Genomic DNA, 13,440 nt, shown 5'->3' on the forward strand with positions numbered 1-13,440 from the left:
AGCTGGGATTGCCGGCCTCACCCAAGTCAGGCAGAAGCGAGGAGAGACCGTGTCAGAATACATACAGCGCTTCAGAGAGGTCAAGAATCGATGCTACTCATCACGCATCACAGAGAAGGAGGCAGTCGATCTGGCTGTTCTGGGACTCGCTAAGCCGATCAAGGATCTGGCTTTTCAGTTGGAATTCACCTCTCTGGCACACATGGTGCAGAAGCTTACGGCATATGAGCTTTACCATCCTGAGCTGTACCAGGACAAGTTCAAGCGCCATGTAAACATGGCCCAGGCGGATGAATCTGATGACTCTGGAGAGGAGCAAGAAGTGGCCGTGGCAGTGTGGACTCGGGGGGCAAACCCCGTCCCGTGCAAATGGATCAAGCAGCAGGGGCTTGTGAAGGGCTTCGACTTCGACATGACCAAAGCAGAGCAGATATTTGATCTGCTCCTCAAAGAAAAATAGCTGAAGCTCCCAGAGAATCACAAGCTACCGACGGCACAAGAGGTGCAGGGAAGGCCGTACTACAAATGGCACCACTCGTTCACTCATACCACGGGTGAATGTAAGGAGCTGCGTTGTCAGATCCAATCGGCTATCGAGCAAGGCCGATTAATTCTGGCTCAACACACGATGAAGGTTGACACGAAGCCCTTCCCGCAAGCCAATGTGGTGGAGCTGCCAGGCTTCACTCCTACGGGCCAGAATTTTTCATTCCAGATCAACATGGCGGGGCCCGTACGCCGTCGTGACGAGCAAAGGAGAGAGGCCGTTTATGGCAAACGGCCCCAGGATCAAAATGAGCCAGGGCGACAGCATATTACTAAAGAGCAAGTGCGTCACATCCGTAATCAGCTTCCTGCTTCCGATCGGCTTCTGGAAAAGTATGAATATCAGCACAAGCTGCGTCGCCGATGTCAATCGGAAGAGGAGGAGTACGAGTACCGCACAGGGAGGACGTTGGAAAGGCGCCAGGCTGTACGCGACCACTGGCATTGCCCGTTCTTCTGGTACTGCTGGAATTTCGGCATGAGCCAATTGCCCACCATAGATGATTGTCTGGAGTGCAGGCCGCAGACACGCCAGTCAGGCGATACTTCGGTGTTCCGGCGCTTGGGTCCCAAAATGCGTCATGACGATCATGTTGAGCGGCCGACCAAGGGTGATTCCGATCCAGAAGAAGAAGATAGGTACCATCGCTCAAGGTGGTGTCCTGACGGGCTTAATCGCTCACAGAAACGCAGAGTGCAGTGCTTGCGCAATCTAGAAGAAGCAGAAGCAAAGTACCTTGACGTGCTGAGAAAGGCGCGTCCGGATCTCGCAGAACAAGTCAAACACTCGCGAAGGGTGGAAAGGCGCCCTCCAAGAAAAGAGTGGCGCCCCAAGCAGGCGAAAGCCGATGAGAAGCCATCGGCTGATGTGAACATGGTGTTCGTGCTCCCATCAGAGTTCCGGGCACCCCGGCCGGAGGATTTGCCTATTGCATAGTTGGATCTTGGCCCCCAGCCGATCATCTTTGAGAAGCCAAAGGAAAAAGGCTACAAACACCTGAAGGGGCTGTATCTCAAAGGCTTCATCAACGGTAAACCCATCAACAGGATGTTGGTTGACATCGGTGCTGCAGTCAACCTGATGCCGTATTCAGTGCTGCGCCGGTTGGGGCGTTCTTCTGCCGACCTAATTAAGACCAATGTGATTGTCAATGACTTCAACGGACAACCATCAGAGACAATGGGGGTTCTTAATGTGGAGCTGACAGTGGGCCGCAAGACGATCCCGACTTCGTTCTTCATCGTCAACAGCAAGAGTACATACATGGTACTGCTTGGGAGGGATTGGATTCACGCCAACTGTTGCATCCCTTCCATAATGCATCAGTATGTCGTCCAATGGGATGGTGATGAAGTGGAAGTGGTCCCCGCAGACGATTCCAGCGAAGTCTCGCTTGTAGATATGAATGCCTGGGACGCAGAAGGACAAGAGCCGATCTCAGGGATCACCTTGGAAGATTGTGATCGGATCGAAGCGACAAAAAATGGACTGAGGCTGGTCTTATCCACTGGCCTCACAGAGTAAACACATCCTGGCATGTTGCGGGGTGTAATAGTGATAGAGAGGCCGGTCCCAGCGACCGGCCCCAAAAAATAGAAAAATCCTATTTGAGGACGGAATTGTTACATCATGTACATATGATAGCCTGCTCCAGCAGTTGGCCACTCATTGATTGTTTGGTTTCGAATGATAAGGGAAGTATAGAAATGGCTAGCCCATGCGGTTGGCCAAACAAATTTTCTTGTCATCTCCCTGTGTTTGCCGCTGATATTGTGGATAACGAAGACTCGCCTGCGTTCGCAGCTGGTTTTTCAGACGATAGCAAGCTGGGATACGGGTTCACATCAGCTGATGATTTGGAAGAGGTTGACATCGGTCCTGGGGATAAGCCACGGCCAACATTTATCAGCAAGAAGTTGGATCCGGTCTTGCGTGAGGAGATGATTGCACTGCTGAAAGAGTACCGGGATTGTTTTGCATGGGACTACACCGAGATGCCCGGTCTAGACAGAAGCATCGTCGAGCATCGGCTCCCGCTCAAGAAAGGGTTTCGGCCGTTTCAGCAACGAGCACGTCAGATGAAGGCCGAAGTCCTAGAAGAAGTCAAGAAAGAGGTGGAGAAGATGTTGGATGCTGGGTTCATCACATCGTGCCGGTATGCAGAATGGATCTCCAGCGTGGTACCGGTACAAAAGAAGGATGGCCGATGGCATGTCTGCGTTGATTTTAGAGATCTCAACAGAGCAACGCCGAAGGACGAATACCCGATGCCTATTGCAGAGACATTGATCAACACAGCTGCTGGCCACAAAATGATGAGTTTTATGGACAGTAATGCCGGCTACAACCAGATCTTCATGTCCCCAGAAGACGTGAACAAGACCGCGTTCAGAGTACCGGGTGCGGTCGGATTGTTCGAGTACTTGGTTATGACCTTTGGACTGAAAAATGCCGGTGCAACATACCAACGTGCCATGAATTACATTTTCCATGATCTCATCGGCAAGCTGGTAGAAATTTATATTGACAATGTTGTGGTCAAGTCCAAATCAGCTGGGGGGCATCTAGAAGATCTGCGTCAAGTTTTGGAGCGGACTCGAAGGTTTGGGCTCAAAATGAACCCAAAGAAGTGTACCTTTGGCGTGTCGGCCGGTCAATTTCTGGGATTCCTGGTGCATGAACGAGGAATCGAGATCGGCCTAAAGAGTCAAGAAGCTTTGAGGACGATGAAGCCACCTACTACAAAGAAAGAGTTGCAAAAGCTCATCGGTAAAATTAATTTTGTCAGACGATTTATTTCTAATCTGTCTGGGTGCATCGAACCGTTCATGGGTTTAGTGAAGATCAAATCCGATGATGAGTTTCGCTGGGGGGCAGAACAGCAGCAAGCTTTCGATGAAATTAAAGAATATTTATCAAAGCCTCCAGTGTTAGTTCCTCCTCAGCAAGATAGGCCGTTCTACGTGTACCTATCTATGGGTGACACTTCCATTGCTTCAGTGTTGATCCAGAAGCACGACGGCTAGGAGAGGGTGGTTTTCTACCTCAGCAAGCGCATGTTAGACGCTGAGATCAGGTACCATGAAGTCGAGAAGCTTTGCCTTTGCTTATTCTTTACGTGTACAAAGCTTCGTCATATTTTGCACTCGGCGGAAACAATTGTCATATGCAAATCAGATGTCATAAAGCATATGTTGTCGGCTCCTGTCCTGAAAGGCCGGCTTGGAAAATGGATGTTTGCACTGTCAGAGTTCGATATTCGGTACCAGCCTGCAAAAGCAGTCAAAGGACAGGCACTGGCGGATCTTGTCGCGGACAGGGTCAGCACTGATATTGCTGCACTGTTTATTCGTGCTTGGGCTATGTTTTTCGACGGATCGGCTTGTGATGATGGATGCGGTGTGGGAATTCTATTGGTGTCACCTCAAGGGGCGACTTACTCTTTTTCCATCAGGATGACTGCCCCATGCACCAATAATTTGGTGGAATATGAAGCCGTTCGCAAAGGGATGGAACTACTCCTCCAAGCTGGTGCAGAAGCGGTGGAAATATTCGGAGATTCCAAGCTGCTGATTTCTCAGCTTACGGAAGAATATAGATGTAAGAGTGAGGCTCTTTTTCCGATATGGATGCAGTGCCGTGAGTTGATGTCACGATTCAGGTACATCAATTTCCACTGGATACGAAGAACTCTGAACAATGAAGCTAATGATTTAGCACAGATGGCTTCTGGGTATAAAGAAACAGCCGATGGAGTCGATGTAGAGGTTCAGTTTCTAGAACCCGGAGACTGGAGAGCCGAAATCTTCAATTACTTGAAGGATTCGGCTCGGGGGGCACCCAGAAGGATAAGACTTAAGGCCATGAAGTATGTTCTGATAGGAGATGATATGTTCTACAGGACATTGGAAGGACTACTGCTTAAATGTCTGGGACCTTCAGAGTCAAATCGGCTCTTGCATGAGGTTCATGAAGGAGCCGGCAGTACTCATCAATCGGCTCATAAGATGAAGTGGCTGATTAGGCGATCGGGTTATTACTGGCCCACTATGCTTGAAGATTGCTTCAAATATTACAAAGGATGTCAGGCATGTCAGAGGTTTGGCAAGATTCAGATAGTGCCGGCATCAGTAATGAATCCTATCATCAAACCGTGGCCATTCAGAGGTTGGGCCATGGATATGATTGGTCCGATCAACCCGTCGTCTAGCAAGGGTCACCAATGGGTCTTAGCTGCTACAGATTATTTCACAAAGTGGGTAGAGGCAGTGCCCATGAGGACAGTAGCGTCAAGAGATGTGATCAGCTTTATCAAAGAGCACATCATTCATAGATTTGGGATCCCTCAGACCATTACGACCGATGGAGGATCGGTCTTTATATTGGAAGAATTTAGGAAGTTTGCCGATGACATGGGGATTAAGCTGATCAGATTATCTCTATATTATGCCCAGGCCAATGGACAAGATGAAGCATCCAACCAGAGCCTCATCAAGCTCATAAAGAGAAAGATCGATGGATATCCTAGGCGCTGGCATGAGGTGTTGTCAGAAGCTTTGTGGGCATATTGTATTTCATGTCACGGGTCCACCAAGATATCGCCGTACCATTTAGTCTACGGCCAAGACACTGTGTTACCTTGGGAATTCACGGCTGGGTCAAGGCTTGTCGAGTTTCAGAATGATCTATCTGCTGAACAGTATGCGGCCCTGATGAACGATAATGTGGAGGATCTGACAGAGCTAAGGCTTTGGTCGCTGGAGAAGATCAAGGAAAATAAGGCTAAAGTTGCTCGCGCGTACAACAAGAAGGTCAAGCCAAAGAATTTTCAGGTTGGAGACTTGGTTTGGGAGGCAATATTGCCATTGGGAACTAAAGATAGAAAATATGGCAAGTGGTCTCCAACTTGGCACGGACCTTACAAGGTTGATCTTGTTTTGCTTGGGAATGCATACATGCTCGAGGAATTGGATGGCGTCAAGTTTCCAGTTGCTGTCAATGGTCAACACCTCAAGAAGTATTTCCCGAGCATGTGGGAAAGCGAGTAACAAGAGTCGATGAGATCCATTCGGCTGTACTGAGATAGGCCAACACGTTGAGTTGGCCGGCAAAAAAAAAGAGCGAGAAAGGCCAACACGTTGAGTTGGCCGGAAAAAAAAGAGAGAAAGGCCAACACGTTGAGTTGGCCGGTAAAAAAAAGAGAGAAAGACCAACACGTTGAGTTGGCCGGTAAAAAAAATGATGAATGAGAAGGCCAACACGTTGAGTTGGCTAGTAAAAAATATATATGAGAAGTGAGAACAGCCGATGTGTAACCATCGACTTAAGATGTTTTTAAAAACAGTTACAAGTTTCAGGTTAACATGCAGTAATAATTGTTTCTTGAGCCTATCTACTGGTTCAGGAATTCTTCTATGGCGTGGATGGCTTCTGTGCGGACGGCGTCTACTCGTGTTATGATTGCTTCATCATCCTTGTCATCGCCTGTAACTACCTGCCGGCTCAAGGTGCTTATCTCTGCAAACTCAGCTTGTATCTGCTCGGCTATTTCCTGGGTTTCTTGTTCAGAGTTTGCGATGGAAGTTTCCTCGGCCTGGATGAGTTTCTTGGTGGTACGAACCTTTTCTTCGAGTTCTGCCAGTTCTTTCTTCAGGAGGTCGAGTCGTTTCTTGTTGGCAGACACGTCAGCTTTGGTATCTAGAGTTGTCTTCTTCTGGTTGAGGGTCTTGCACTTTTGAGCAATGTCAGCTTTCAGAGAAGCTTGAGAGCGACGTGCTTCTATTCTTTGTTGTGCTTTGTTTACTTCTACCCGGAAGAATGGAAGATTGCTAGCTGGCCAAAGCTTGATTTGCAGTGGCTCCGAGAATTGGGATTCTATTTGCTCGAAGATGTTCTTTATTTCACTGGAATCGCCAATTAGAGCAGTGAGTGGAGCAGATAGTAGATCCTTGATGAGATAAAGTTGATGTGCCAAATTAGCCGATTGCTGCAAAGATGGTGTTTTTGCTCCAGGGGCAGTCAGACCCATTGATACCGGGTCAAAGGAAAGAAAACCTGAAATGTCAAAGCCCTATGGACATATCAGGAGTTAGAGCAAGATGCATTTATGAAGCTATCGGCTGGTTCAGGATTGGTTCTTGTAGTATTACCTGTTCTGAACAGGAAGTGATGATCGGCTCTAGTGTAGCTGATCCGGATGGCTTGGAGGTGACAACAGAGGCTTTGACAGTGTTAGCCTGTTCGTCATGTACATCCGTCAGAGCATTTGAAGTGTCAGTTTCAAGGATGTCTTCAGTTGCGTTCTGAAGATAGAATTACAGTCAACCAGAGTACATGTGTGTGCAATAAAGAAGATGAGTTACCTGGTTGGTGTTGGACTCTGATGGACTCGGGGAAACTGGTGCTGGTTTCTTGATGACTCGTCTAGTGATCATCTTCCTTTTCTTGGTCAAGACTCGGGGGGCAATGCTTGCAGAAGTTTGTCTTCGTTTGAAAGCCGGCTAAAGTAAGTCTGGCTGAATAGTCATTATCACTTTCTTCATTGATGGTGATTCTTTGCAGAAAAGTACATCAGGAGCAGTTGGAAGAAAGTGGAATGGCTCCCCATTGCTGGTCATAGGTTCTGGACCATCTTGTTGCTGCAAACAGGGTGAGTAAGTTTAGTCAGGTAAAGGAATGGATGATCTAGAAAGAGCAAAATGCATAAATTCAGTACCTCTTCCTCGGGGATTACATATTCAGGATCAATTTGCTGCAGTCGAGGACCTAGAGCTTTTCTGAAAACATGGGTTTTCCACATTCCCCACCATGTGCTAAAATCGATCGATGAAGGATCATAGGATAGATCAGCTGGTATTGGAATGTGGAGGTCATCGAACATGCTGTAGCATCTTGAGCTAGTGAGACCGTCAGGCAGATCGGCTCTGCTCTCCACCAAGTGGTGAATATGGAAGTGGGGAGGGACCTGTCCTAGGCCAAATTGCTGAGCTGGTATGGCTGGTTGGTAAGATTCATAACCTGGCTTGATAATTCTATTAGAGGTGCTGATGCCAACAGGAAGGAAGCCGGGTCGAATCATCAGGGAATATAGATGTCAAGTGATGTCGTCATCGGCAAAATTATCTAGTCTGAAGGCAGTTGGGTTCTCGAAAGATTCAGATTCAGTAAATGGAAAGTAACGGGGATTCTCTAAGCCTTTATAGAAGACTCTGAACCAGTTTGCTGCATCTGCTGAATTCAGTTTACTGCCAGGGAGACTCAATAAAGCTTGGCCATAGCTAGTACATCTAATTGGTTTGCCACTCTCATCAGGAAAAGAGTTCTTGATTAGGCCTTGGAAGTTGGGGATATGATGCTGAAAGTACAGTTGTGCCCACAACTGCATAAACCACCAAGGGCCTCCAGTTTTCAGTTTCTTTTGGTTAAGCAAGTTAGATGTCATCAAATGGAGATATCTGTAGGTTTCTCCAAGGAAAAGTTTGCCTAGGCCGATGTGATTGCCATGGGCCAGGTGGTAGGCCAAGGGAAGATAGTTCTTAGTTGGAGCTAAAGAAGGGCCACAGAAGATGAAGTGCTCTAGCCAAAGATTTAAGAAGGCTGTGTGTTCCTTCTCAGTCACTGGACTTTTTGTTTTCATGTGCTGATTCATGTAAGTGCCCCAGTTTGTGCAGTTAGCTTTGGATGAAAGTTTAAATGGGACTTCTGCCATTTTATAGGCAGCTGGATTAGGAGATCCAATATTTAGGCCAGTGATCATGGTGACATCTAGCAGAGTGGGAGTCATGGGTCCATGACCAAAGAGGAAACAGTTCAGGGCATCAGACCAAAAATAGCCGATGGTTTTCTGAAGATTCTCATCTTTGTCAAGGGGTGATAATGATAAGCTAAGTGCATCGGCTATGTTCAAATCTTGCCACAAGGGCATATGAGCTTTTGCTACTCTGCTATACCATGTGATCTAGCTCTCAGGAGGATTAGGCCAGGCTCTTAAGCAGTCGGCCCAAAGGTTCAAATCAATGTTTTGACTCATGAAAGGGATCCTATTTGCTTCGCTAGAGATTAAATCTATGGGGTTTTCATGAGTTCGTGGGCCAAGGCAAAAAGATTTTGGGTTGGAAGGATGCGGCAAAAGGATGTCTGACACCTGAAGTTCAGAAATTCAGAAGTATGCATACGGTGTCAGGTTTCAGGATTTAAAGTTTTAGAGGCTTGCTAAGCTGAAGAAAATCAAAAGGATTAGCCCGAATATTACCTTCAGGCCGCTGATTGCTGCATCGTCAATTACAGAGTTTGTCGTTTGAGCTGCAGAATTTGCCATGGTTCAGATCCGTTGACTTGGGGTTTCGTTGCTGTGGGTTCTGATTCGAATTCCGGGTGCTTAGAGAGTTCTTGCTCGAATTTGTAGAACTGGGTTTTCGAATTATGCTCGGATTCAAGAGTTTGGTTCAAGGTGGAAGTATTACTCTAATCTTGTGCGGGTTGCTTCTAGTTTGAATTCTGTCGGCTCTTGGATATTTATAGAAGCCTGATGCGTTGCCATCGGCTTTATGGAAAGTAATCGGACACACATAATTAAAAGAAATTGATTTCATTAGAGGAAAGTTCATTACAAGGAAAGCCGATTGTTACTACTACTACTGCTCGTAGGTACCTAGTACCTACGGCGCTTGGGGCTTCGGGCAAGCGCATCCCCGCTGTCGTCGTCATCGTCGTCGTCATCGTCGCTACTGAAGGCGCTGCTGCCGCCTTCAGACCCGAAGTCGCTCCAGCCGTCGCCGCTGCTGCTCTTTTCTTCCTCGCTGTCCTCCTTGGAGGAACCGAAAGGGCTTTCCGCCCATCAGCTCATCGTCGTTAGATGGGGAGTCGATCTCCTCTTCCGAGGAGGAATCGACTCCGTCCGAAGAAGGGTCTTCCTCTTTGCTGCTCTCCGACTCCTCCTGGAATAGGAGCCGGAGGTCTTCTCCTTCAGTCGGGGCTCGTCTTCCTCGGAGATGACCCCGAAGTTGAACTCCTCTGCATCCCAGTGCAGAGGAGCCAGCGCTTCATACGCTGCAGTTGGGTCCCACTCCGGCGTCGGCTCTCGACTCTCCGGAATGGAGTCGATGGAAGAAGCAGGGAGGGGGGAAGAAGAAGGAGAAGAGGAGGACGAAGAGTCTCCAAAGGAGTTGGAGTCGGAGGAGGAAGAGATCGCCATGATTACTGGCGCTGGAGGAGTAGGGTTTTCTGCGCTACTGGCTTTGGGAGGAAAAAGGAGTTCGCTGTGAAGAAGAGCCGATTTGGGGTAAGATTAAATAGTGAAAAGATGGAAGGCGAATCGGCAGTTTCACGTTCTACGAGGAGCCAGTTGCAGAGATGTTGCATCTTCCTTGGTGGTTGCAGTGCGTTTAATGAGCATTAATGGGAAGATGAAGCGACTGATTGGTTTTGGAACTATCATTGCCAAAACCAGGGGGCATGTGTTATCGCCGTAAATTAACAGGATTAATTTATGGGCCGAAAGCAAGATGGGCTTAAAGCAGAAGATCGAAGAAGGCTTGTAAATCGGCTCCTGCGTGAGCATCTGGGCCACATGGGCCATGTATCTTAGATTTAGTTCAAAATTAGAGATAGAGTCCGATCGGAACAAGATTAGTTTAGATTGTTTCCCAAGTCTCCGGACTATAAATATGTACCCTATGTTATTCATGAAAGAAGAACGTCATCACGTCTCACAAACAACAACTCTCGGCGCATCGCCATCCCTAATCCTAGGGTTTCATCTAAGTAAGCGACATGCTGCCCTAATCGCTTCTTGCGATCAGGGCAGCGTTGTTCTTGCTTTTACCTTGGTATTACTCGTACTGAAGCATTTTTGATGGCGAGTAGTACTAGTTATCTTGATGTGCGTAGCATGGCTTTTAGTAGATCTGTCGTGCTTTGTTGTTTATTGTCTACGAATATCATGTTGTCTTTACGCAATCATGTTATCATCTTATTCTAGCTCTTGTTGCATAGAGTTAGCTGTGTAAATGCAACACCCTGCTTCTTTTATATCTGGTAGATCTAATCCGTTATGGTTTGCTCTTATTCTTAAGAGTTGGCTTAATATCTGTTAGGTTAGGCCTTGCAAACGAGTTGGATGATCCGGTGGCGTCTTAGGTGCTCTGCTCTAGTCTTAACAGGGAATTGATCCGGGAATTGGCTCTTGCTAGTTCTTAGGCCTCTGTTCTGGTTATGGTTTAGTTATCTGTTACGTTCATTAGGCCCAATCACGTGTAGGATGTTCCGATCTAACAGTGAAGCTCTTACCGTCGTGGATTAGATTAATTAGATTTAATTGAAGCAGCTTTACAGTTACTTGCTTTATTCATCAATATTCGGATGCAACAGATCCCATCTGACACTGGGACTCGATCGGCTCTTTAAAGCCGATGCAAGAGTCATCGCGGGGAGCCGACCACGGCTAGGACTTATGTTTCCACGTGTTTGTGTATGCAGGCAAATCATTGCAAGCACATCCACACCTTCCTCATCGGGTATAGGTCAGGTGGTACGCCCTGCGTCTTCACAAGCCGCGGCGTGTGCTGGAATTGCGGGCCGTCGACGAGGGAGCAGTGCCTGCCAGCGCCCCGGCAACCTCCCAGCTCTTCGTGTTGCCTGTCGCTGCTTGCCGGTGGGTTTCGACCGACAACACATATCTATTGATCTTGAGGTATCATTGCACATAAAATAATAGGTTTGTTGTGTATAATTACTAAACATGAATTGTTGAGTAAATTTTGCAAGGTATTTGAAGTATATTCAATAAAATTTAGTTAAACAGTAGGCAAAATAAATAAAAATTTAAATTGAAAAGAAAAAATGTTTGCCGTGTGCTTGGCCCAAGGCACATGACAAACACGGGCCTTTGCCGTGTGCCTGGCCGGCGGCACACGGCAAACACCCGTGCCGCGCCGCATGCACCGGCACCCGCCGGCCGGCCACGCCCCGTCCGCCCGCCGGGCAAGCCCCGCCCGCACGCCATGCCACCGCCGCACCGCGCCGCGCCGCCCGCCGTTTGCCGTGGGCCAGATCGGCGGCACACAGCAAACACGGGACCTTTGCCGTGTGCCCGCGATCCGGCTCACGGAAAACACGCACCACCTTATCTTTTTTCGGACCACACACTCACACACCCACACACTCACACACGCCGCCGTGCCAGACCACCACCGCTCGACCTCGACGCCACCCCCGCGCGCGCCCTGCCCGCCACGCCGCGCCGCGCCCGCCCCTCCCCGCTGCGCCACGCCGTGCCACCCCCACGCCGCGCCTCCCCCGTGCCACCCCCGCGCCTCCTCGCGCCGCGCCACCCCCGTGTCGCGCCTGCCCCTGCACGCCGCGTCGAGCTGCCCCGCCGCCACCGGCCTGGGCTGCTGTCCCCTGCCACCCCGCCAGGACACCCCGGAGCCCGAGGCTGCATCCGCCTGAGGCCGTCGTCGCCGTGGCTCACCGCCAGCCCCCAGTGCCACCGCAGCCCGGGCCCGGGCAGTGCCCTCGAGACCTGGCGCTGCCGCAGGCTGGGGCCCGGCCGACCTCCTCCCACCTGAACCCCGTCGGCCCCGCCAACACTCCACCCCGTCGCCGCCTCAACCCCGCCGGCCCCGCCAACACTCCACCCCGTCGGCGACCCCCAACACTCCTCCCCACAGGTGATTTTTTTGCCATTTCATTATCATTTCATGTCGTATTGAACTCACATGAAATTAAAGGAACCATTTAGTAAAATTGACCTCATATGCTGCACTAGTGGAAATAATTAGCTATTAGTAATTTTCTGATCTTGCCTGCACTATCATGCAGCTTTTGTGCCCAGATTATGTAGGATTTAACGCCATCTTGTTGAGCTGTGCCGCCTGCACCGACACACGCGTCACCACCTCGCTTGCCGTTGAGCCCTAGGTGAGCATATGAAAAAGGCTTTCGCTTCTTCTTTTGTTCATTGTAGATTATATGATCTAGTTGCCTGTGATGATATAAGATTTTACCTAGAATTATTCTAGGTAACATATGATGATCTTGAGCTTGTTGGCTGCATTAATTGTATCGTGTAGTTATGCTTCTCATGATTGTCATCAAACCATGTGACACATCCATGCCCAAAGCAACTCTCGTTTGTGTTGATATGATGGTTGGGCTGGGTGTGTCACATAGTTCCATGTATATCATGAGCCCCTTTTTGTTGAGATGATTTCTCCCACTGCAAGTTCAAGATCAAATGAAATGAAACATATCTGAGGCATACAACACTAGATCAATACTGTTTTGTTGAGATGACCAATAGTACAAATCATGGATTATAATTTCACACATGTTATTCTTGTTTTGCAGGACCCAGCACCGCCATCTAGTTTGCAGGATATATAGCAAGGTGAGGCATACAATACTCCTTTTTTTGTACCGCATGTTCATATATCACATAACCTAGTTAGGTGTCTCCCGTTCGAAATAGATACGGATGGAAATATGTACGACCGTATCTATTTCGAATTGTCCGCGTTTTTTGGACAGCCCGAGGATGCGTAGATGGGGTTAGTTTCCAAGGTCTACTCCCATTCGAGACAGAGTATCGGCATCATTTCCCCATTGTTCTCCGGATACACAATCTCCCTTCCGGGACGTGTATTTGGAGAACAGCGGGGAAATGCTGCCGAAATTCTGTCCCGGATCAGAGTGGAGCATGGAAATCGACTCAAGCTACGCATCTTCGGGTGGGATTAGGACCTATCTTAACCTAGTAGAAAGTTTAGACATCGTGTAGATGCAAAAATTATCTTTTATATTATATTACTCGTTGATATGATAGAGTATGGTCGACTGTGCGTGGATGTACTCCGGTTGGAAACAAGGGGGGGGGGACTTGACCTTGGAATGGA

This window comes from Panicum virgatum, chromosome 6K, assembly GCF_016808335.1.
Source record: "Panicum virgatum strain AP13 chromosome 6K, P.virgatum_v5, whole genome shotgun sequence".
In the NCBI taxonomy this organism is placed as follows: domain Eukaryota; kingdom Viridiplantae; phylum Streptophyta; class Magnoliopsida; order Poales; family Poaceae; genus Panicum; species Panicum virgatum.